The sequence below is a fragment of the Microcaecilia unicolor genome, chromosome 4, assembly GCF_901765095.1.
Source record: "Microcaecilia unicolor chromosome 4, aMicUni1.1, whole genome shotgun sequence".
Classification (NCBI taxonomy): domain Eukaryota; kingdom Metazoa; phylum Chordata; class Amphibia; order Gymnophiona; family Siphonopidae; genus Microcaecilia; species Microcaecilia unicolor.
The window spans coordinates 61,556,584-61,579,489 of NC_044034.1; the positions used below are offsets into that span (position 1 = coordinate 61,556,584).

Here is a 22,906-nt window from a genome sequence, read left to right on the forward strand (position 1 = left end):
GAGGGCAGGGCTCAGGGAGAGAGGGTATGGATGCCTGGAGGGGGGGCAGGGGAGCCAAGGGAATCGCTTTGTGGGTATGGATGGTTGGGGGGGGAGGCAGGGAAGCCAAGGGAATCGCTGGGTGGGTATGGATGGCTGGAGGGGGGGCAGGGGAGAGAAGAGAGTTGCAGGACATGGGTGGAGGAGAGGGAAGGGAGAGAGAAGAATTGCTGAACATGGATGGTGGGGAGGGAAGAGTGAGGAATGAGATGAGGGAAAAGGAAGAGAGAAGAAAAACTGCACATGGATGAAGAAAATAGGCAGAAGCTGGATCCAGTGGACAGCTTTTACTTACGGTTGTAGGACAAGAAATGAAGTAAAAAGGCGGAAAGTAAAGAAATAAATGGAAAGGAAGCCCTGGAAATGGAGTTAAGGGAACAGATGGAGAGCAGCAGAGTCAGAGATTGGGACCAATATGGAAAGAAAAACAGTCGCCAAACAACAAAGGTAGAAAAAAATCATTTTATTTTCATTTTAGTGTTTGAAATATGTCCAATTTGAGAACTTACATCTGCTGTCTTATTTTGCACTGGGTATACTGGAGCTGTAACAGCTTGCAGAAATTTATAATGAAAAAAATCACGTTATTTTGTTCTCCTATACTAGAATAATGTTTTCAATGATGTCTTGTCTCTATGCGCCATAGCTGGTGTAAGGGGTGTGGCTAGCATAGGGGTGGAGCCATATGTGGTGACCCTGCCCATAATGAGTACCGGCACCTTTTTTTCTACAAAAAAAGCAGTGTAAATCCAAAAAATTGCCCATACACCAATCTTTCCATCACCTCTGCCATCTATGGTAATGAAGACATGGGTCTATAATTCTCCACAGAGTTTAGGTTAGCATTCTTATTTTTTTAACAAAGGTCTCGCAACAGCCTGTTTAAAGTATTATGGCGCTATTCCTGATTCTAAACATCCCTTAATGATTTAAGTAAACACTGGATTGTTTTTTTCCCTCAAGCCTTTTAACACTGATGGTTGACAAATATCATTTCTGCAAACACTTTTATTTACCTTAGAAAATATCTGCCCTACCATGTCTTGATACCTCTTTGATACCGCTGAAAAAGTAACCCATAATTCACTCCCTTGTAAAGTACTTATCAGGTAGTTTTGACCAAATTGATCCCTTCCGTGTCATCAGCAGCAGATGAATCCATTAACTGATGGGTTGTATCCGCCTACCAGCAGGTGGAGGTAGAGAACACTGAAAAACCATAGTGCCTCTTGGACAGTGGTGTGCTGGTAAATGTTTAACAGGCTCTCTAACCGGTCCCCCTCTGCGCCCCTCCCCAAATTTCAGAGCTGGCTATAGCGGGGGGGGGGGGGGGGGGGGGGTGTGCAATGCATTCATTCCTCCAGGAAAAAAAAATGATCCCAGGTTCCAATCTAATTCACGTTTAATGTGGGATAAAATGCCATAAATAAGTAAATAAATATAAACTTTTAATGTTGAGTGCCTGATTCTCAAAGTGAACATATTCCAAACACTATAATGAAAATAAAATGATTTTTTTCTACCTTTGTTGTCTGGTGACTGTTTTTCTGATCATGCTGGCCCAGTATCCGATTCTGCTTCTATCTGCCCTCTTAATTATGTTTCCAGGGCTTCCTTTCCATTTATTTCTTTCCTTTCCTCTTTTCTTCTTCATTTCTGGTCCTCAGCTTCTGCCTATTTTCTTCATCCATGTTCAGTTTTTCTCCTCTCTTCCCTCCCCTCCAAGCATGTCCAGCATTTCTTCTCTCCGAGTCTCGGCGGCCATTTTTGAAGCGGGGGAGAGGCAGCGGGCAGGCAAGACTGCCTGCCCCGAAGAATTAGAAGGACAAGGAGTCAGTGAGGGACCGGATCTGGAGGGAAGGAGGAGAGCCAGAGCCGGCTCGCGATTTTTAAACCAGCTCACAAGTCGGTAGAAAGTTTAACAACCGGCTCTTGCGAGCCGGCTCCAGCACACCACTGCTCATGGATGGCTAGCCCCAACTACCTTCAGTATTTCTCTATCACCCAGCAGGTGTGGACGTAGCTTGATCAGCTCCTGGATTTCAGACTGCCTGGGGTGGCTCCTGTGCTTTGCCAGTTGAGGGTGTTGTGGCTGGTGGTGCCCACTTTAAAGGCATATAGGTTCGCCCTTTCCCTGCCTTACCCATTCCTCCCGCCTCCTGGAGTCCCTCTGTTACTGCCTGCCTCCAACTTTCCTCACAGCGTAAAAATAAAAAGCGCACTTTTACTGCGTGGCTGTTCTGAGACTTTTTCCAGTAATTCTGGTTCTGTGCAGCTTGTCCGGAGCTCGTTGACTCAGGCCTCTGAGGTGAGAGTGTTGCCCAGCTCCTCTGGGGAGGTCCCGCAGATGCCGTTCCGATCGGGGTAAGTGTTGGCGCGAAGCTGCCATTTTATTGCTATATTTCTGTCCTGTCGGACGATGGATACTGAAGGAGTTAAGCGCTGCTTCTGTTGTGGTAAACGCAGATCAGCAGCGGGGCTGTGTAAAACGTGCTCCTTAGATGCTCACACTAGTATGAGCATGGCAAGCGATGTTTCTTCCCGCTCGATGGAGCTGACAGCGGGTGCCATGTTGGAAGTGCTGCATGCCTCGACCCTCGCGGTTGTGGAGGAGTCTGAGGGCAGGGGGGCGCCTCGTTTAGAGGCTGCCAGAGGAGCGCCTACATCCATTTCTCCTAACTCGGAGGTGGAGGGTCAGGGTGAGTTTTTCCTCGAGTTTGTGCTTTTAATGCATAAGGCTTTCATGCTGAAAAGAGCTCTGCCGCAGGTGTGTGACACTGCGTTGCATCCTGGGTTCCCTCTGGGTGTTGATGCCCCGGGGATGGCTTCAGAGGTTAATTCCTCCCCCGAGCGTTGGAAACACGCTAAACATAGGTAAATTCTCCGTCTGAAAGTGGCGCATATCCTTTTTCCTCCCCGTGATCGGGCTGTGGAGAGTCTGAGGGATCTGGCAGGCCCTCAGGGACGGATGATCCAGAGGAGGGTGCCTGTTTGTCACTGGATTTGGATGATACGAATGCAGTCCGGATTTTCCACTGCAACGAGCTGCCAGCTCTCATTACTGACGCCTTGAAGGCCCTCTCGATTGATCCTGCTGAAGGCGAGGCCTCATCTGTTAATCTTAGGATGGCGAGTACTAAGAAGCCTACTCGGGCCTTTCCAGTGCATGACTCCATCCAAGAGCTTATTTCTACTCAATGGTCTGACCCCGATGGGCCTTTGAAAGTGGCCAGGGCTATGGGTCAGCTTTTACCCTCTGAGTGAGGAGCACTTGGCCCCTTTGGGGATGCCTAAAGTGGATGCATTGGTCACGGCGGTGACAAAAAAGACCACTCTCTCAGTAGAGGGAGGGGTCGCTTTGAAAGACATGCAGGACCGGTGGCTGGAGTCCGCGCTGAAGCAATCCTTTGAAATTGCAGGCCTTGCCTTGAGGGCGTCTATTTGCTGTTCCTATTCAGCCCGTGCATGTCTTTCCTGGTTACAGCAGCGGTGGAACAGTCCGCCGATGGTGCGGGCTCCCTTTTTGGCTGACACCCTTTATGATCTGGTCAGAGCTTCGGCCAAACAGATGTCTGGCGGTATCTGCCCGCCGCCTTCTTTTGCTGCGGCATTGGGCGGCTGACATGGCTTCTAAGCAAAGGCTGGTGAGGCTACCCTTTTGGGGCCTCTTGTTATTTGGAGAGGAATTGGAAATGATTGTGAAAGACCTGGGGGAATCTAAACCCCAGCGGTTACCTGAGGATAGGCCGAGGCCTTCTTCCAAGGGCCTCGTGTTTCCCTCCTCTTCCAGACCTTGCTTCCGTGAAGCTCGCAGGTATGGGTTTTCTCAACGTACCCGTTTTCAGCAGAGGAACTCCTTTCGCTCGGACAAACGTTCCGCAGGGGCCGGTTCAAGGCCAGGAGTTCAGGGGCGTCCACAATGATGGGACACCAGTCCACTCCTCGCCTGCTATAGGAGGACGTCTTTCCCTCTTTCTAGAGGAGCGGACCAAGATTACCTTGGATCAGTGGGTCCTGGACCTGATCAGAGAAGGTTACTGACTGGAATTCGGTGCCCCGGTGAGAGACGTGTTTGTGGAGTCCTGATGCGGCACTGCCGTAAAACGGGTGGCAGTAGAGGAGACCTTACAAGTCTTGCACCTCAGAGCGGTGATCCCGGTGCCTCCCACCGAACGTGGCTGTGGCCGCTATTCCATTAATTTTGTCGTGCCTCGAAGTGGCGGGTCTTTCAGACCGATCCTCGACTTACGAAGAGTCAATGAGGCTCTCAGAGTACGACATTTTCGCATGGAAACCCTGTGCTCCGTCATTGCGGCGGTACAGCCAGGAGAGTTTCTCACATCTCTGGACCTAAAAGAAGCTTATTTGCACATTCCTATCTGGCCTCCACACCAGCGGTTCCTCCGCTTTGCGGTGTTGGGAAAGCATTTTCAGTTTCAGGCCTTGCCTTTCGGCCTAGCCACAGCTCCCCGTACCTTTTCCAAGGTAATGGTGGTCGTAGCTGCCTGTCTCAGGCGAGAGGGTATCAGAGTTCACCCTTATCTCGACGACTGGCTCATCAGAGCGGATTCGGCAACCGAGAGTCATCTTGCCACGGTCAGAGTGGTGGCGGTCCTGCAGACACTAGGCTGGGTGGTCAATATACCGAAAAGTCACCTTGATCCCCTGTTAGTCTCTTGAGTATTTGGAGGTCCGGTTCGATACGGCCTTGGGGTTTGTCTTTCTCCCCGACCAAAGGCGGTGCAAGCTTCAGAATCAGGTCCGTCTGCTCCTGCGGATGCCTCGCCCGCGAGCTTGGGACTTTGTCCAGCTGCTGGGGTCGATGACGGCCACCTTGGAGGTGGTGCCTTGGGCGAGAGAGCATATGAGGCCTCTGCAGATTGCCCTGCTTCAACAATGGTCTCCGATGTCCCAGGAATATCAACGCAGACTAACGTTGCTCCCTGCGGCCTGGCTCAGTATGGAGTGGTGGTTCTCCGACAGGATACTGTGCCAAGGAATGCCTCGTGCGCTTCCTTCTTGGTGCCTGGTGATAACAGATGCCAGCCTTCTAGGCTGGGGAGCACATTGCCAGGGAAGCTATGCTCAGGGTCTTTGCACACCCGTGGAAGCGGGGTGGTCCATCAATTGCTTGGAACTGAGAGCGATATTCTAGGCTCTTATGGCCTTTCAAAAGACTCTGAAGGGGCTTGCTGTCTGGGTTCTGTCAGACAACATGACAGCGGTGGCATACATAAATCGTCAGGGAGGCACTCAGTGCAGGGCACTGGCCGCGGAGGCCGCTCATATTTGCCATTGGGCCGAGCTACACCTGCAGCTTCTGTCAGCAGCTCACATAGCAGGTCAGAGCAACATGCAAGCCGATTTTCTCAGCAGGCATCAAATAGACCCCGGCGGAATGGGAACTGGCAGAAGATTTTCTTCAGATTTGTGCCAAATGGGGGACTCCCGGAATGGATCTAATGGCGTCAAGTGCAAACGCCAAAGTACCCTGCTTTTTCAGCAGAAGAAGAGATCCTCACTCGGCGGGGTTGGATGCTCTGGCTCAACCCTGGCCCTCGGAGTTCCTGTATGTGTTCCCTCCTTGGCCCCTGATAGGGCGAGTCCTACTGTGGATTTGTAAGCACCGAGTTCTGGTGATTCTCATAGCTCCAGATTGGCCAAGGCGTCCGTGGTATGCGGATCTCCGCTGAAGTTGGTGGACTCTCCGGTGCATTTTCCCCTGGTGCCGAACCTGTTGGTTCAGGGTCTGCCGAATTAGTCTTACGGCCTGGCTATTGAGAGGGCGCAATTGAGAGACAAGGGCTACTCTAACAAGGTCATCTCCATTCTCTTGCAGGCCCGCAAGCGGTCCACCTCCGCAGCTTATGCTCGGATCTGGCCCAAATTTGAGGCCTGGGGTGTTTCAAGGGCGATCACTCCCAAGCGGGCTACAGTCTCGACAGTGCTGGACTTTTTGCAGGAGGGCTTACAAAAAGGCCTGGCTTACAATTCCCTGCGGGTGCAAGTGGCAGCATTATCATGCTATTGAGGGAAGGACGCTGGCTTGTCCTTTGCTGCTCATTCGGACATTGCCCGATTTCTCAGAGGGGTGCTTAGGCCCCATCCTGTCCAGTTGCCCTGTCCGCCTGGAACCTGGGGCTGGTGTTTAAGGCTTTTCAGTGTTCGCCCTTCGAGCCGCTTAAGCGAGCTTCAGAGAAGGATGTGACTCTCAAGACGGTCTTTTGGTGGCCATGACATCGGCTAGCCGCGTGTTTGAGCTGCAGGCGCTGTCCTGTCTGGACCCCTTTCTACAATTCTCGGACTCCGGAGTAACGGTACATACAGTGCCTTCCTTCCTGCCTAAGGTGGTTTCAGCGTTTCACTGGAACCAGCCCATTTTTCTTCCTTCTTTTTCTAGGGAAGAGTTCCCGGACTCCTTTGGGCAGTTAAATCTTCTGGATGTCCGCAGGGCGCTGTTGCAGTATCTACAGATGTCAAAATGATTTCAGCACTTCTGATCACCTTTTTGTCTTGTTGTCAGGTTCTCGGCTTGGAGGCCCGGCATCTAAGGCCACTATAGCCCGTTGGCTCAAAAAAGTCATTTTTGCTGTGTATCTGCTTTCAGGTCGGTCTCCGCCTGAAGCGTTTAAGGCACATTCCACGAGAGCGATTTCTTCCTCGTGGGCTGAAACGGGTGCACTCTCTTTTCAAGAGATCTGTAGTGCGGCTACTTGGGCTTCTCAGCTCTCATTTGTCTGGCATTAGAGGCTGGATGTTGCAGTGAAGCAGGACGCTATTTTTGGAGCACAAGTGCTTGCTCGCGGTGTGGCCTGTTCCCTCCCTAAGTAGGGATTGCTTTTGTACATCCCATCAGTTAATGGATTCATCTGCTGCTGATAAGGAAGGGAAAATTAGGTTCTTACCTTGGTAATTTTCTTTACTTTAGTCACAGCAGATGAATCCATGATCCCTCCCTGTCTGATTTTGTTTTTTTGTTCAGATCTTTCATGCAGATATAAATCATATTGGGAGAAGTTGGAAAACAGTTATCAGAATGTCTACATGAGGTTCTTCTACAGGAGGTTGAGATCGTCCCTCCTTTGATGCTCCTGTTCTGGGGGGCGTTTGTTCGCTGTGAGGAAAGTTTATTATTATACCTTTATGGTTCACTCTGCTTTGGAAATCTCAAATACTGAAGGCAGTTGGGGCTAGCCGTCCAAGAGGCACTATGGTTTTTCAGTGTTCTCTATCTCCACCTGCTGGTAGGTGGATACAACCCATCAGTTAATGGATTCATCTGCTGTGACTAAAGGAAAGAAAATTACCAAGGTAAGAACCTAATTTTCCCATACTCCACATCCCCGTTTCCCTTTTCTCCAATTGAAACAATGCTATATAGCCTAACAGGCGCAATTAATTTACAATCACCAAATCACTTTCTTCTAACCAGGGTTCTGTAACACGGGGAGGGAGGGGGGAAGCTTGATGTTGAATTAAATAAAAAATTAATGGAACTTTTGTTCTGAACTGACTTAGCATTATGTAACACCTATTTCTATTGAACCTCTTGTGCATATGCCTAATGGCCTTGTTGAAAGCAAGATTATATTGTTTGCGGATGATGTTCTCCTCACTTTAACACATCCTGAGACATCTCTGCAGCGAATTACTGCAGTGCACACGCAATATGGAAAGGTGTTAGGTTTTAAAGCCAATATGACTAATTTGGTTTTAAAGCCAATATGACTAAGTTGGAGATCTTGAAACCTTAATACAGTGGAGCCCCAGAGGTAGCACGCTTGAAGTATATTTTTCATTTCATGGGTGTGAAAATCCATTAAATATCTTGGGGTCCACATTACCACCACTTTAGAGGCCCTATATAAACCAAAAAATTCCCTTCCCATGGTCAGAGCTTTATAAGGAACCGGATAGATGAGACTGTCCCAATATCCTGGATGGGTCATATTCAGGCAGTAAAAATGATGATCCTGCCTAATTTATTTTTGGCCCTTCCTTTACCTATTCCTAAGTGTTTCTTCCTACTACTACTACTACTTTACATTTCTAGAGCGCTACTAGGGTTACGCAGCGCTGTACAGTTTAACAAAGAAGGACAGTCCCTGCTCAAAGGAGCTTACAATCTAAAGGACGAAATGTCAAGTTGGGGCAGTCTAGATTTCCTGAATAGAGGTATAGTGGTTAGGTGCCGAAGGCGACATTGGTGGGCTTTGAGCAAGGATTTGAAGTTGGGCAGGGAGGGGGCCTGGCGTATGGGCTCAGGGAGTTTACTTATTTGGAAGAAGTGTCCCCCAAGGGTAAGTAGAAATATGCTTTTTTACAGCCCATCTCCAAGGGGGGGTATGTGTATCCCCAATTTGTTCCTTTATTACTAGGCAGTTCCAATTACAGGTTTTGGTGGAGTGGATCCCTGGTGTTTCAAAAAAAAAAAAAAAAAAAGTCTTCATTGAGAGCAGGCTTGGGTGGGTACCCTGCCTGTATGGGCGATACCTTAGCTGCCAAAGATAAATCTCTTAGCAATGATTCGGCAGGTGCCCTTGGTTGTAAGGCATCACCTGATAACATGGTTCAAGATCCAGAGTGCAATAACCAAACAGACAGAAACCAGACCAAAAGTGCACAGAGCACCCAGGCTGTACTAGGACACAAACCAGGACTGGACTAGGCAGGGAACACATGGACAAACTAAGTAAAGCCCGAAGAGAAAACACTCGATCCGGGCCACAAGGCCGACCTGGAACCGATGCACACAGAGCTCTCTCATGCGGGCTGCAAGGCCAATCGGGAACCCAAACACAACAGCAGAAGGAAGAGGGAATTAGGCAGAGCTCAAGGCTGGGCCACACAAACACACAACAGAACAAACAGGAACCCAAGAAAGAAGTGCCAACACTAGCACACAGACAAGCTGAAGAACTAAGGCAGAAGGGCTAAGCCTTGCACAGAAACAGAAGAACTCAGGCAAAGTGCTAACCCTAGCACACACAGAAACAAGATCTCAGGCAGAAGAGCTAATCTAAGCACACAGGCAAACAGAAGTTTTAAAGTAGAAGTGCAACCCTAGCACACAGAACCCAGACAGAAGTGCCACACAGGCGCACAAACTAGTAAATAGGGCAGAAGTTCTAACCTAGCACAGCAACAGGGAAATGGGAAAGAAGTGCTAACAAGCACACGGACAAACCTGGAGACCTTTGTCTTTGTGAAGGCCCTGAATGGATGTCCTCCACTTCCTTATAAAGGCCCTCACTGATGATGTCACAACTATAGGACAGAGGCAGGAAATACACAACACCAGAGAGAGGCTTAGAACACACAGGAAGTGGAAGCGCTACCAGAAAGAGGCTTGAAACACACAACACCAAAGTGAGGCTTGGAACACATAGGAAGTAGCATCAGAGGCAACAATGCAAGGGAAACAGACTAAAGCTACCTCTGAAGCTGACCACCTGAAGATAAGGTGAGAGTGAAAAGTGCAGTCATTGATGTAGTCATTGTTCTGAGAGACTGTATTGCCAGAGATCAAAAAACAGTGTGTGTGATAAAACGTTTGAGCTACACCCTATCTCACTGCACATATTGCATATTCTGTGCCGTGTTATCAAGCTGGGGTCAATCATAACATTAAAATCCCCTCCGAGAAGGAGACAGTCTCCCCCCATGGTGCTGCATAATACAGTCCAAGATATCCAGGAATGCAGCCTGATCCTCATTAGGTGCATAAACACAGATAAACGTATATAACTTGCCCCCAGAGGCTCATTAATTGATAAATAATGGCCATTCTTATGTGGGAACACCTGTCCAATTTGCCAAGAATAGGCCACAGAGAGCGCTATCAACACACCCCTCATTTTAGTGTGAGAGCTATTAGAAACATATACAGTACAATTGTGGGTATCTTTTATGCTTCAAGTGCATTTCCTGTTTGAAGGCCATGTCCGTGTGTAGGCATAGCAATAACATCTGATTCTTAGCGGGGGTGTTAAGACCACGGGCATTCAACGTCACATTTAAAAGCTAACGTATATCATCATTCCCAGCAAAAGTGCAAGAGTGTCAGATGCCCATCATAGAGCCTAGTTAATTGGACTAAAGGGCAAAGACCCTCTCATAACATAAAAACCAAGTATGCATAGAAATGGCACCACCACACTCCCCTGAAGTGCCCTTCCCCCTGAAGCAGTTGAGGCATGTCAACTAAACAAGAAGGAAGCGAGTCTCACACCAGCTAAAGAACAGTAATCATTAAATTAGGGTAATAAAACAAGCATTCTCCTAGGACAAGCAGGCTGCTTGTTCTCACTGATGGGTGACGTCCACGGCAGCCCCTCCAATCGGAAACTTCACTAGCAAAGGCCTTTGCTAGTCCTCGCGCGCCGCGCATGCGCGGCCGTCTTCCCGCCCGAACCGGCTCGTGTTCGTCAGTCTTCTTTTGTCCGCGCTCGGTACGGTCGTGTTTGTGCCGTTCGTGCCCCTTAAGTTGACCCTCGCGTGTCTTTTGACTTTCGCTTCTAAAAAAAAAAAGGGATTTCGGAGGAGGGCCTTTCGGACTTTTTCCCCTTCCCGTATTTCCAGTTTTTGCCCCGTTAAGTTTTCTTTCGTTTTCGGGGTAGACCCTTTTGAGGCCTTGGGTCGAGTTTTTTCTCCCCCTCTTTTTGGTGCCCTACCGCAATTACGAGTTTTGATTTCGCCGGCGTGATTTTTCCGCCCATGTCATCGAAGTCTCCCAGCGGCTTCAAGAAGTGCACCCAGTGCGCCCGGGTGATCTCGCTCACTGATAGGCACGCGTTGTGTCTTCAGTGTCTGGGGGCTGAGCACCGCCCGCAGGCCTGTAGTCTGCGCCCTTTTACAGAAAAGGACTCAGGTAGCGAGATTGGCCCAGTGGAACGTGTTGTTCTCGGGCTCTTCATCGGCACCGGGAGTATTGAGTGCATCAATGTCGACAGCGTCAAGACCTGCGCCCTCGGCCGCGACTGTATCGATTGCATCGAGGCATCGACCCTCTGCATCGTCGGGGCCGAGACAGCGGAAGGCTGCGTCGGCGTCGGTGGTACCGGGACCTCCACTAGTGCTGATGTCGGACGGTGGTGCTTCGACTGGAGTGCAGGTGAGGGCTGTCCATTCCCCTGCTGTGGCAGTGAGCCTTCGGGTGGGTCTCCCCCTACCCTGAGGGCTCCTGCGGTACAGCCCCCCCGAGACCGACATTCTTCGGCCTCGGCCCCGAGGAAGCGATGGCTGGATTCTACGTTCTCCTCGTCTGTATCGGGAAGCTCCGGTGACATGCTTCGTTTGAAAAAGTCAAAGAAGCATCGACACGGTCTCCTTCCCGCGTCGGTACCGAGAGCTCTGGGTCGCCGAGGGAGTCGGCACCCAGTAGGCATCGGCACCGGGAGGACCGCTCACCCTCTGTTCAGGAGGTGTTGATGCGCTCCACCTTGGACAGCCCGGAACCGCCTCCACGCCCGGAACAGACTCTGACTTCGACACCTGCATCGGCTTCCATGTCTTTCTCCACAGCTGCCCTGCACGAGAGTCTCCGGGCCGTTCTCCCAGAGATCCTGGGAGAGCTGTTGCGCCCTTCCCCTCCGGTACCGGGGGTGCTTGCGCCACCGGTACCTTCGAGTGAGGCGCCGGCTGGCCCCTTGCCCGGGGTGAGGTCTCCGACATTGGTGCCGCTTGCGGTACCGACTGCGGTCGCCTCCCAGCAAGGCTCCCCGACGACGTCGGCGGAGGGAGCTTCGCCGGTGCGGGCGAGGGAGTCTACCTCTCGACGCTCCCACCGTGGCCGTTGTTCCACGGAGTCGTGCCGGGCATGGCTTCAGACACAGGTTCATGAACTTGTGTCTGATACCGATGGTGAGGCCTCGTGGGAGGAGGAGGAGGACATCAGATATTTCTCTGACGAGGAGTCTGATGGCCTTCCTTCTGATCCCACTCCCTCCCCTGAAAGGCAGCTTTCTCCTCCCGAGAGTCTGTCTTTTGCGGCCTTTGTCCGGGAGATGTCTACGGCCATCCCCTCCCCGGTGGTTGTGGAGGACGAGCCCAGGGCTGAAATGTTTGAGCTCCTGGACTATCCTTCTCCATCTAAGTAAGCGTCCACAGTACCCATGCATCATGTCCTCAAAAAGACATTGCTGGCGAACTGGACCAAGCCTCTAAGTAATCCCCACATTCCCAAGAAGATCGAGTCCCAGTACCGGATCCATGGGGACCCAGAGCTGATGCGCACTCGGTTGCCTCACGACTCTGGAGTTGTGGATTTGGCCCTAAAGAAGGCTAAGAGTTCTAGGGAGCATGCTTCGGCGCCCCCGGGCAAGGACTCTAGAACCTTAGACTCCTTTGGGAGGAAGGCCTACCATTCTTCTATGCTCGTGGCCAAAATCCAGTCTTACCAGCTCTACACGAGCATACACATGTGGAATAATGTGCGGCAGTTGGCGGGCTTGGTGGACAAGCTCCCTCCTGAGCAAGCCAAGCCATTTCAGGAGGTGGTCAGGCAGCTGAAGGCGTGCAGAAAATTCCTGGCCAGAGTGGTGTATGACACCTTTGATGTTGCGTCTAGGGCCGCTACTCAGGGTGTGGTGATGCGCAGACGCTCATGGCTGCGTGCCTCCGACCTGGAGAATAGGATCCAGCAGCGGATTGCGGACTTGCCTTGCCGTGCGGACAATATTTTTAGAGAGAAGGTCGAACAGGTGGTAGAGCAGCTCCACCAGCGGGATACCGCTTTCGACAAGTTCTCCCGCCGGCAGCCTTCAGCTTCTACCTCCACAGGTAGACGTTTTTATGGGGGAAGGAAGACTGTTCCCTACTCTTCTGATAAGCGTAGGTACAGTCCTCCTCCTCGACAGCCTGTGGCCCAGGCTAAGCCCCAGCGCGCTCGCTCTCGTCAGCAGCGTGCGCCTCAGCAAGGCCCCTCGGCTCCCCAGCAAAAGCAAGGGGCGAGCTTTTGACTGGCTGCAGCAGAGCATAGCCGACATCAACGTGTCAGTGCCGGGCGATCTGCCGGTCGGGGGGAGGTTGAAAGTTTTTCACCAAAGGTGGCCTCTCATAACCTCCGACCAGTGGGTTCTCCAAATAGTCCGGCAAGGATACACCCTCAATTTGGTTTCCAAACCTCCAAATTGCCCACCGGGAGCTCAATCCTACAGCTTCCAGCACAAGCAGGTACTTGCAGAGGAACTCTCCGCCCTTCTCAGCGCCAATGCGGTCGAGCCCGTGCCATCCGGGCAAGAAGGGCTGGGATTCTATTCCAGGTACTTCCTTGTGGAAAAGAAAACGGGGGATGCATCCCATCCTAGACCTAAGGGCCCTGAACAAATATCTGGTCAAAGAAAAGTTCAGGATGCTTTCCCTGGGCACCCTTCTCCCCATGATTCAGGAAAACGACTGGCTATGCTCTCTGGACTTGAAGGACGCCTACACGCACATCCCGATACTGCCAGCTCACAGACAGTATCTGCGATTTCAGCTGGGCACACGTCACTTCCAGTACTGTGTGCTACCCTTTGGGCTCACCTCTGCGCCCAGAGTGTTCACGAAGTGCTTGGCTGTAGTAGCAGCGGCGCTTCGCAGACTGGGAGTGCACGTGTTCCCATATCTCGACGATTGGCTGGTGAAGAACACATCCGAGGCAGGAGCTCTACAGTCCATGCAGATGACTATTCGCCTCCTGGAGCTACTGGGGTTTGTGATAAATTATCCAAAGTCCCATCTTCTCCCAGTGCAGAGACTCGAATTCATAGGAGCTCTGCTGGATTCTCGGACGGCTCGTGCCTATCTCCCAGAGGTGAGAGCCAACAACTTGTTGTCCCTCGTCTCGCGGGTGCGAGCGTCCCAGCAGATCACAGCTCGGCAGATGTTGAGATTGCTGGGCCACATGGCCTCCACAGTTCATGTGACTCCCATGGCCCGCCTTCACATGCGATCTGCTCAATGGACCCTAGCTTCCCAGTGGTTTCAGGCTGCTGGGGATCTAGAAGACGTGATCCACCTGTCCACGAGTTTTCTCAAATCCCTGTATTGGTGGACGATTTGGTCCAATTTGACCCTGGGACGTCCTTTCCAAATTCCTCAGCCACAAAAAGTGCTGACTACGGATGCATCTCTCCTGGGGTGGGGAGCTCATGTCGATGGGCTTCACACCCAAGGAAGCTGGTCCCTCCAGGATCGCGATCTGCAGATGAATCTCCTGGAGTTACTAGCGGTCTGGAACGCTCTGAAGGCTTTCAGAGATTGGTTGTCCCACCAAATTATCCAAATTCAGACAGACAACCAGGTTGCCATGTATTACATCAACAAGCAGGGGGGCACCGGATCTCGTCCCCTGTGTCAGGAAGCCGTCAGCATGTGGCTTTGGGCTCGCCGTCAGGGCATGGTGCTCCAAGCCACATACCTGGCAGGCGTAAACAACAGTCTGGCCGACAGACTGAGCAGGATTATGCAACCTCACAAATGGTCGCTCAACTCCCGAGTAGTGCGACAGATCTTCCAGGTGTGGGGCACCCCCTTGGTAGATCTCTTTGCATCTTGAGCCAACCACAAGGTCCCTCAGTTCTGTTCCAGGCTTCAGGCCAACGGCAGACTGGCACCGGATGCCTTCCTCCTGGACTGGGGGGAGGCTCTCCTGTATGCTTATCCTCCCATACCTCTGGTGGGGAAGACTTTGTTGAAACTCAAGCAAGACCGAGGCACCATGATTCTGATTGCTCCCTTTTGGCCGCGTCAGATCTGGTTCCCTCTTCTTCTGGAGTTATCCTCCGAAGAACCGTGGAGATTGGAGTGTTTTCCGACCCTCATCACACAGGACGAAGGGGCGCTTCTGCATCCCAACCTCCAGTTTCTGGCTCTCACGGCCTGGATGTTGAGAGCGTAGACTTTGCCTCTTTGGGTCTGTCGGAGGGTGTCTCCCGTGTCTTGCTTGCTTCCAGAAAAGATTCCACTAAGAGGAGTTACTTCTTTTTATGGAGGAGGTTTGCCGTCTGGTGTGACAGCAAAGCCCTTGATCCTCGCTCTTGTCCTACACAGACCCTGCTTGAATACCTTCTGCACTTGTCTGAGTCTGGTCTCAAGACCAACTCTGTAAGGGTTCACCTTAGTGCAATCAGTGCATGCCATTACTGTGTGGAAGGTAAACCGATCTCAGGACAGCCTTTAGTTGTTCGCTTCATGAGAGGTTTGCTTTTGTCAAAGCCCCCCGTCAAACCTCCTACAGTGTCATGGGATCTCAATGTCGTTCTCACCCAGCTGATGAAACCTCCTTTTGAGCCACTGAACTCCTGCCATCTGAAGTACTTGACCTGGAAGGTCATTTTCTTGGTGGCAGTTACTTCAGCTCGTAGAGACAGTGAGCTGCAGGCCCTGGTAGCCCAGGCCCCTTACACCAAATTTCATCATAACAGAGTAGTCCTCCGCACTCACCCTAAGTTCTTGCCAAAGGTTGTGTCGGAGTTCCATCTGAACCAGTCAATTGTCTTGCCAACATTCTTTCCCCGTCCTCATTCCTGTCCTGCTGAACGTCAGCTGCACACATTGGACTGCAAGAGAGCATTGGCCTTCTATCTGGAGCGGACACAGCCCAACAGACAGTCCGCCCAATTGTTTGTTTCTTTTGATCCCAACAGGAGGGGAGTGGCTGTGGGGAAACGCACCATATCCAATTGGCTAGCAGATTGCATTTCCTTCACTTACGCCCAGGCTGGGCTGGCTCTTGAGGGTCATGTCATGGCTCATAATGTTAGAGCCATGGCAGTGTCGGTTGCCCACTTGAAGGCAGCCACTATTGAAGAGATCTGCAAAGCTGCGACGTGGTCATCTGTCCACACATTCACATCTCATTACTGCCTGCAGCAGGATACCCGACGCGACAGTCTGTTCGGGCAGTCAGTACTTCAGAATCTGTTCGGGGTTTAGAATCCAACTCCACCCCCCTAGGCCCATGTTTATTCTGTTCCAGGCTACACTCTCAGTTAGTTGGATAAGTTGTTAGGTCAATCTCAGTTATGTCCTCGCCGTTGCGAGGCCCAATTGACCATGTTTGTTGTTTTGAGTGAGCCTGGGGGCTAGGGATACCCCATCAGTGAGAACAAGCAGCCTGCTTGTCCTCGGAGAAAGCGAATGCTACATACCTGTAGAAGATATTCTCCGAGGACAGCAGGCTGATTGTTCTCACAAACCCGCCCGCCTCCCCTTTGGAGTTGTCTTCCCTTGTCTTGTCTTGCTACATATGGGACTGACGAACACGAGCCGGTTCGGGCGGGAAGACGGCCGCGCATGCGCGATGCGCATGGGCGTGCGAGGACTAGCAAAGGCCTTTGCTAGTGAAGTTTCCGATTGGAGGGGCTGCCGTGGACGTCACCCATCAGTGAGAACAATCAGCCTGCTGTCCTCGGAGAATACCTTCTACAGGTATGTAGCATTCGCTTCATTTCCTCACAATTGAGGTCTTCGACTTGTGAGACATCAGCTTTTTCTCAGAGAGCTGCTGCTGTAAGCGACCTTTATCTTGTGATACTCTGCGATCCGGGGTTGTCCAAGGTCTTATCGTCAGTCCTAGGAGAGTGTCCCTGTGTGTCTACCACCTTATACTGAAATGGGAGCTCTTGCGCTTCACCGACAGAACAAATACGCTGTAAGTTTCCGTCCTTGTAAAACACCGGCAGAAATGGGTGCTGCCACTTGCAACAAATTCCCATTTAAGTGGCACTGAGGCCTCGGACAGCATGGCAGCTGCAATATGCTGCACTACTTTCTTGCAGTTCACATAGACACTTCCTTAAGTCCACAGATTTAGAGCAGTGACTGCAATTTTCTAAATCTTCAACCTTATCCATAAGGTAGAGGCACCTCAGCCAGTCAGGTTTTCAGGATACCCACAATGAATATTCATGAGAAAGATCTGTGTGCAGAGGAGGCAGTGCATGCAAATTTTTTCCATGAATATTCATTGTGGATATTCTGAGAACCTGACTGGCTGGGGTTCCTCCAGGACCAGGTTTGGGAACCTCTGACAAAAGGTATTTTTAGTTTGCTTATGGTCCAGAAGTTAGTTTCCATGTCTGTTATCGCCTCTGCCTGGTCCTCAAGGCCTGCTTCTGTGTTTGCAGTCCGCTTGCTCAAGTCTCTGTTCTAGTCCTGCAGGTTCATGCCCAGGGCTGTAAGTTCCAATCGGATCGCTTTTAAGGTCCACCTTTATTTCCTGTAGCCATATGCAGACCGTCGCCATGGGATCATCAGATACTGTCTGATGTGGCGGAGATATAGAGGGGTGATGTCAGTAGAAACAGCTGGCATTTCATCCATGCTTTCACCTGCAGTTTAGGCTCAAGGCCGCCACATGTTACTGGAAAGCAATGTCCTGCAATTTCACCGCTCTATGGGAAGACGAGGACATTGCTACTGCTCCTCTGGTATTTAATTAAATATAAACTCTGCTATTTCTGTGTCGTGTGCCCGGGATGGCCATGGGGGCTGCTCAAGTAGCCATCAGGGATGATAACGTCGCTTCCCTCAATGTAATGGCTATTTGCCAATGTGGTCTTGTCTTTGAGCCTTAGAAAGGAGGCAGGCTTGTTTGCATCGATATATTAGTGCAAACCTTGGCCTAGTTGGGGCCTTTATAAATATTCCTGTTTGTGAATCCGAAGTGATATAAAGGAGAGCACATCATCTATCCTTAGTGCCCCGGACTAGCCCCGGTACATAGATTTCCAGAATGGTTTGAAAATTGTTCTCTTTTTTGCTCCTTGAAAGTTCAGGTGGCCTTGCTCACATATTACAGGGGTAGAATCCTTGGGGGTTTTAGCAGCACAATATTTGAAACTTTCTTGTTCAGAATTCCCCCAATATAAGGGTGGCTTCTCCCCCAGGTTTGACCACCTCCATATCTCTTAACTTGTATCTCTTCCCTTCCTCTCACCTTATCTCTCTTATCTAGAAAGTTCATCTCCCAGCTTTTTCTGCTCCTTTGTAAGGGTGAATCTCTCCTATTTTTCTCTCCTTTCCCCATCTCCTTTTTGTTCACATGTTCTTTACTCTCTAGCACAGTGGTTCCCAGTCAGCTTTTCAAGATATCCACAATGGATATTCATGAGAGAAATTTGTATGCAGTGTATGCAGTACATGCATATCTCATTGAGTATTCATTGTAGGTACCCTGAAAATTTGACTGGCTCGAGTCCTCCAGGATCAGGTTTGGGATCCACTGATTCTAGCAACTCTCTGCTTTCTACAGTTCTCTTTCCCTACCCCTTAGCATTCAGTACCCCCCCCCCCCCCCCCCCCAAATCTTTATCTCTATGGCACACACAATCCCATACGCCTTTTGTTGTTATAGATTGTAACTGGTCTCAATACAAGGTAAGAATAAAAATAGAAAATTAAAATTATAATGTTTGTGTAGAAATATCCATGTGCCAGATGAATTTACAGAAGTCAGTGGCGATTCTGGTATTAAGAGGACGCAGTCGACATATGGTCGCAGTAGAGGGTTTACAGTCAGGGTTGCACACGGGAAATGGCATGCTACTTCTGGAGGAGGTAGAGTGAACCTGCAACATGACTCAAAGGAATAAGTAAATATAGTACTTCTGAAACCACAACAAAAGAAGAGCAATACAGAGAAAACCAAATACTAAGCAGAGGAAGAAGAAAAATAAAAAGTCCATAATTGTTCACAACTAGAAAGCAGTCCGGGAAGTGTCACTTAAAAAAAAAGTTCACTGCAGTGATAGGCACAGTCCTGAGACAGAGGAGACTGCAGTGGTTAGCTTTGGTTCTGAAATTGTGGTGTAGCAGACCTAGCAGAATTGCAGCCAAGACTAGTACTGGCAATGGTCACACAGTCAGTCAGGGTTCAAATGATGTCCGGCTTGTACTGGAAGGTGTCAATTAAGGTGAAAGGATAGTTTTACGAACCTGAAAAAGAAATGACTCAAAACAATAAAACAGAGTAGGACAGTGAGGGCCTCTGTTTAGGCCCCAGGTAACAATTTACAATGTGTGCCCAATTCCTTAACAAAATACCATTAGCAAAATGGTGGTGTCAGATTTTTATTCAGTTCTAGTCATAGTTAATTTAGAAAAAAATCAATTGTTCTAGCCCATCGCAAAAGAGTGTTCACTTACACAAACCTTCTAACCAACTTACAGTGTAAATAGTTCACACAATTTGCCTGTTTTCATTCCTCATTACAAATAGACTTTATTTAAACATTTCTGTAACTTTTGTACATAAAATTTTCCAAAACTGATTGGTAAACTGCTTCCAACTTCTTCACAAGGTTTATCCATTCAATTCAAAACATAATTTTAAATCATTACCATTGTGGTTTACTGAGTAATTAGATACGTTACCAACAAGCCTCTGCTTAAAAATCATTAGACATATACATGTCATTAATAATAATAAAAAAAAAACGAATAATCACATCAGTATTCAAGTTTCAAAAGTGCAAATTAATGAAAACTGTCACACCTGTCCTAGAAAAACAAATTAATAGCGTGTATAACAAAGAAAGATAGTGAGAAGCATCCATCTTGTGGCTGAAAAAATGAGGAAAACAGTGGCTATTTGTAAGGTAGGGGAAAAAGTTTTAAACTTATACGGTGAAATAGAAGGCAATTTAAACAAATTAGAGCAAACTAGGCATTTGCCTAGAAAGGCATTGTAAGAGCACAAAATAGTCATACAAGGTATATAAAAAAGCTTAACAACTTAACAATTCAAAAGCTCATCTGTATAGTTCCTGTTTTTGTTTTTATATAAGCCTTACAGTCAAATTTTAGCTAAGTATACAGAAATAAGAGTACATCACAAAAATTAGAGTTCCATCAGAAATACAAGATTGTAAAACTTTGCACCATGCAGACAAAGCAAGATATTTCTGGTATGCAGTGCCTCCATTTGATAAAGGAGGCAAGGAGACTACATTATTAAAATATAGGGAAAACAGGGGATGAGATGTTCCTAAGGCAACCTTAAGCAAAAGAATTTCCCTAAAATTCTGCACTAAGACTCAAGGATATAAGTACAAATCTTATTGACATAAGTTCAAGACTGATAGCCATGATTTCTACAAAAATTGTCATTCCTTGTATAAATTTAAATACATTTAAAAAAATTTCATTCACATTATTATTTCTAGATAATTAACCTTAATTCCTATATGATGTAAATATAGCACTAACTCTGTACATAGTAGCAATAGTTCAATTATTTACAATGTCAGCAGGGGCATACCTATGTAAGGTTCTATTCCATATGTCAGCACAATATAACGAGATCTTTTATGATTTCCTCGGTATATCACTCATAAACTTCACTTATTATCAAGATATTTAACAATGTACCGGAACTCAAAAAATGTTTATATGGTATTTTGAATCATCCCACTTGTTTCTAAAATAATGAGTTGAAAGTGAAGGAAATAAAAACAAATGTATACTGCCTTTGTCCTGGGGCAGCATAACACATCTGCAACCAAGATATACAAAATATGTTAAGTTCATCTTAATGTATTTTAAATAGATGTCTATGGAATAGACATAACAGAAAAAAAAATATTAGGAACATTACAGTAAATTTCACAGTTAATGTTAATTATTCAAAAACAGGGATGTTAGGAATGTTCTACAGTGCTGTAAAATAGAAATGAATATACAGTTCCTGAACATAAACAGTTAAATAAAATGTGGTTATGTTTCTGATAGAAGGAGAAAAAGTACGCCCACATATAGCAAAAATTAGATAACTTCTTCCAAGAAGCAAAAACAAAAAGTTGATAAAAGCATTTTTCACACAAAATAGCCCTCTTTTATTTTTAAAGAATGACTGGTGCAATTCAATTAAAAGTGCAGCTAAAGACAAATCTATTAAATTGTTTTGATTTAGGGGCTTGAGGAGTTGAGCAGGGAGCACGTACTTTGTAAATGGGAAGCCTGATGAACTGCAGTTCTTTAAGAAAACGGAAGCAAAACACTGGAGCAGCACATTTAAATTTATCTCCTATGCAATTTCTCTTTCACTGCAATATGTCTAACAGTGTATCTTACTGTTTAGGTTTGCATCTATTTTTTCTGTAATCTGTACCATAATAGAAACACTGAAGAACAGCATTCAAATGTTCTCTGTTACAATGCGCTATAGATATTACTTCATATAGTCAGTTGGAAAGCAACTATAAGCATTCTTTTATCAAGTAACTAAAGATAGGGCAATTCACAAAATGATAAATCATTTGTGTCAAAAAACGAAGCAGACCCTGGGCATAATTTTTATAGTAAACTTGGTGTCATATACAAAGTATATATGATAAATTACTAAATGATGTCTTATAACTAGAAGTACTTATGTGCACGAAGTAACATAGCTACTCCAGAGGTAGAAAAAAAATGTACAATAGTGCTGTTTAATGCTCCATCGAGATTAAACTGCAGCTGAAATCTCGATGGAGTGCATTGAAATAATTTAAAAAAAAAGGAAGTAAATATGTTTTATATTCCACTGGTATAGCTGTCAATTAACAAAATAGAGAAGGCTGCTAGCAAGAATTTCTCTTTAGCAACAGTTTATTAATGATTCAAAGCAGAAAAAGGAAGACAAAGATGTAAACAGAATTTACAATTTCTGTGAAATAAGAGACAAAGAGTGGATAGAGGTGATCAGTCTCTATCCGCTTGCCGTACATAGATACAGACAGTAACTTTACAAAAGTATCGGGGGATTTTTGAGCACACACACAGTCTGCTCCTGTATATATGGGACAATTACTAATCTTCAATCTAATAGCTACTTTTAAACTAGGTGACAATAGACAAATCTTGTTGCAAAGCTTTAAGTTGCAAAACACAGTAGCTAGCTCTGCGATTTGGGCAGTATATGAGGTAGGAAGCCTGCACTAAGCTATTTCAATGGGAATCTCGTCGGTATAATTTACAGCAGCAAAGCTGACATGCTGACAGGAACCATCTATGAATCACACAGGTCCGGATTGCAAGAGTTCAGAGTGAATGTTTAAAGAGGCAGGCAAGGGGGGGGGGGGGGGGGGTAAGTGGGATATGAGGGAACAAACAATTATCCTCAGTAACAGTAACTAACGGGGCTACAATGAGAAACCTGTAGCAATTTGCATCAAGCCCAGGGAGCTGAAAAATTCTGTCTCCCTCAAAATTTTCCCCTAACTTATCTTCTCCTGGTTTTAGTAGCTTCGGAGCAGGTTAAATTATTACATAGAGGAAGTGCCGGTAGAGCGGTGGCTTCCGGCGGAGGAGGTGTAAATGTATCAGAATCAGGGAAGAAAGTGGCTTCCAATTCTGTTTCAACCCAGGAGCTAGAGGTAATAAAACATGGTTTGAAGGAATCATTGCCTTGCTGCAGGCAAAATGTTAAAACAGGGAGAAATAATGAGTTTATCTTGTTGGGCATACTGGATGGACTGAACGGGTCTTTATCTGCTGTCATTTATTATGTTACTATGTAACAGTATTGCTTATCTGAAAACTCGTTAAGAGACGGGATAAACAGCATAGGAAAAGTACAGAATGGAATTAAGTGTGTGATTTACAGTTAAAATGATAACTGAGCGTGCTAATTAGAGCCTTTGGTAGGAGTAGGGCTAGTGCCACTATTAGGAGAACTCTCCATGTCTGGCCTTCAGCATTTTACTGTCTCTGCTGGTAGAAATAAAGATCACTGATTCCATAAAGAATCTCCATTTCCTCACTCTTTTCTGGATTGGTCAACAAGCATCACTAATTAGTAATGGGTAATGAACAGTGTTGCCTGTGCTTGTAGCACAGTTTGCCTCCATTTTTTGCTTAAGATTGTAAAATGTGCATATTGTATATGGAAATCTTTTGAAAG

The 22,906-nt window shown here is 47.7% G+C and overlaps 1 protein-coding gene across 1 annotated transcript in view; it reads left to right on the plus strand.

Moving 5' to 3' along the window:
* The window catches only part of RNF17 (ring finger protein 17), a 785,154-nt gene that overhangs the window by 146,809 nt on the left and 615,439 nt on the right, over window positions 1-22,906 (plus strand).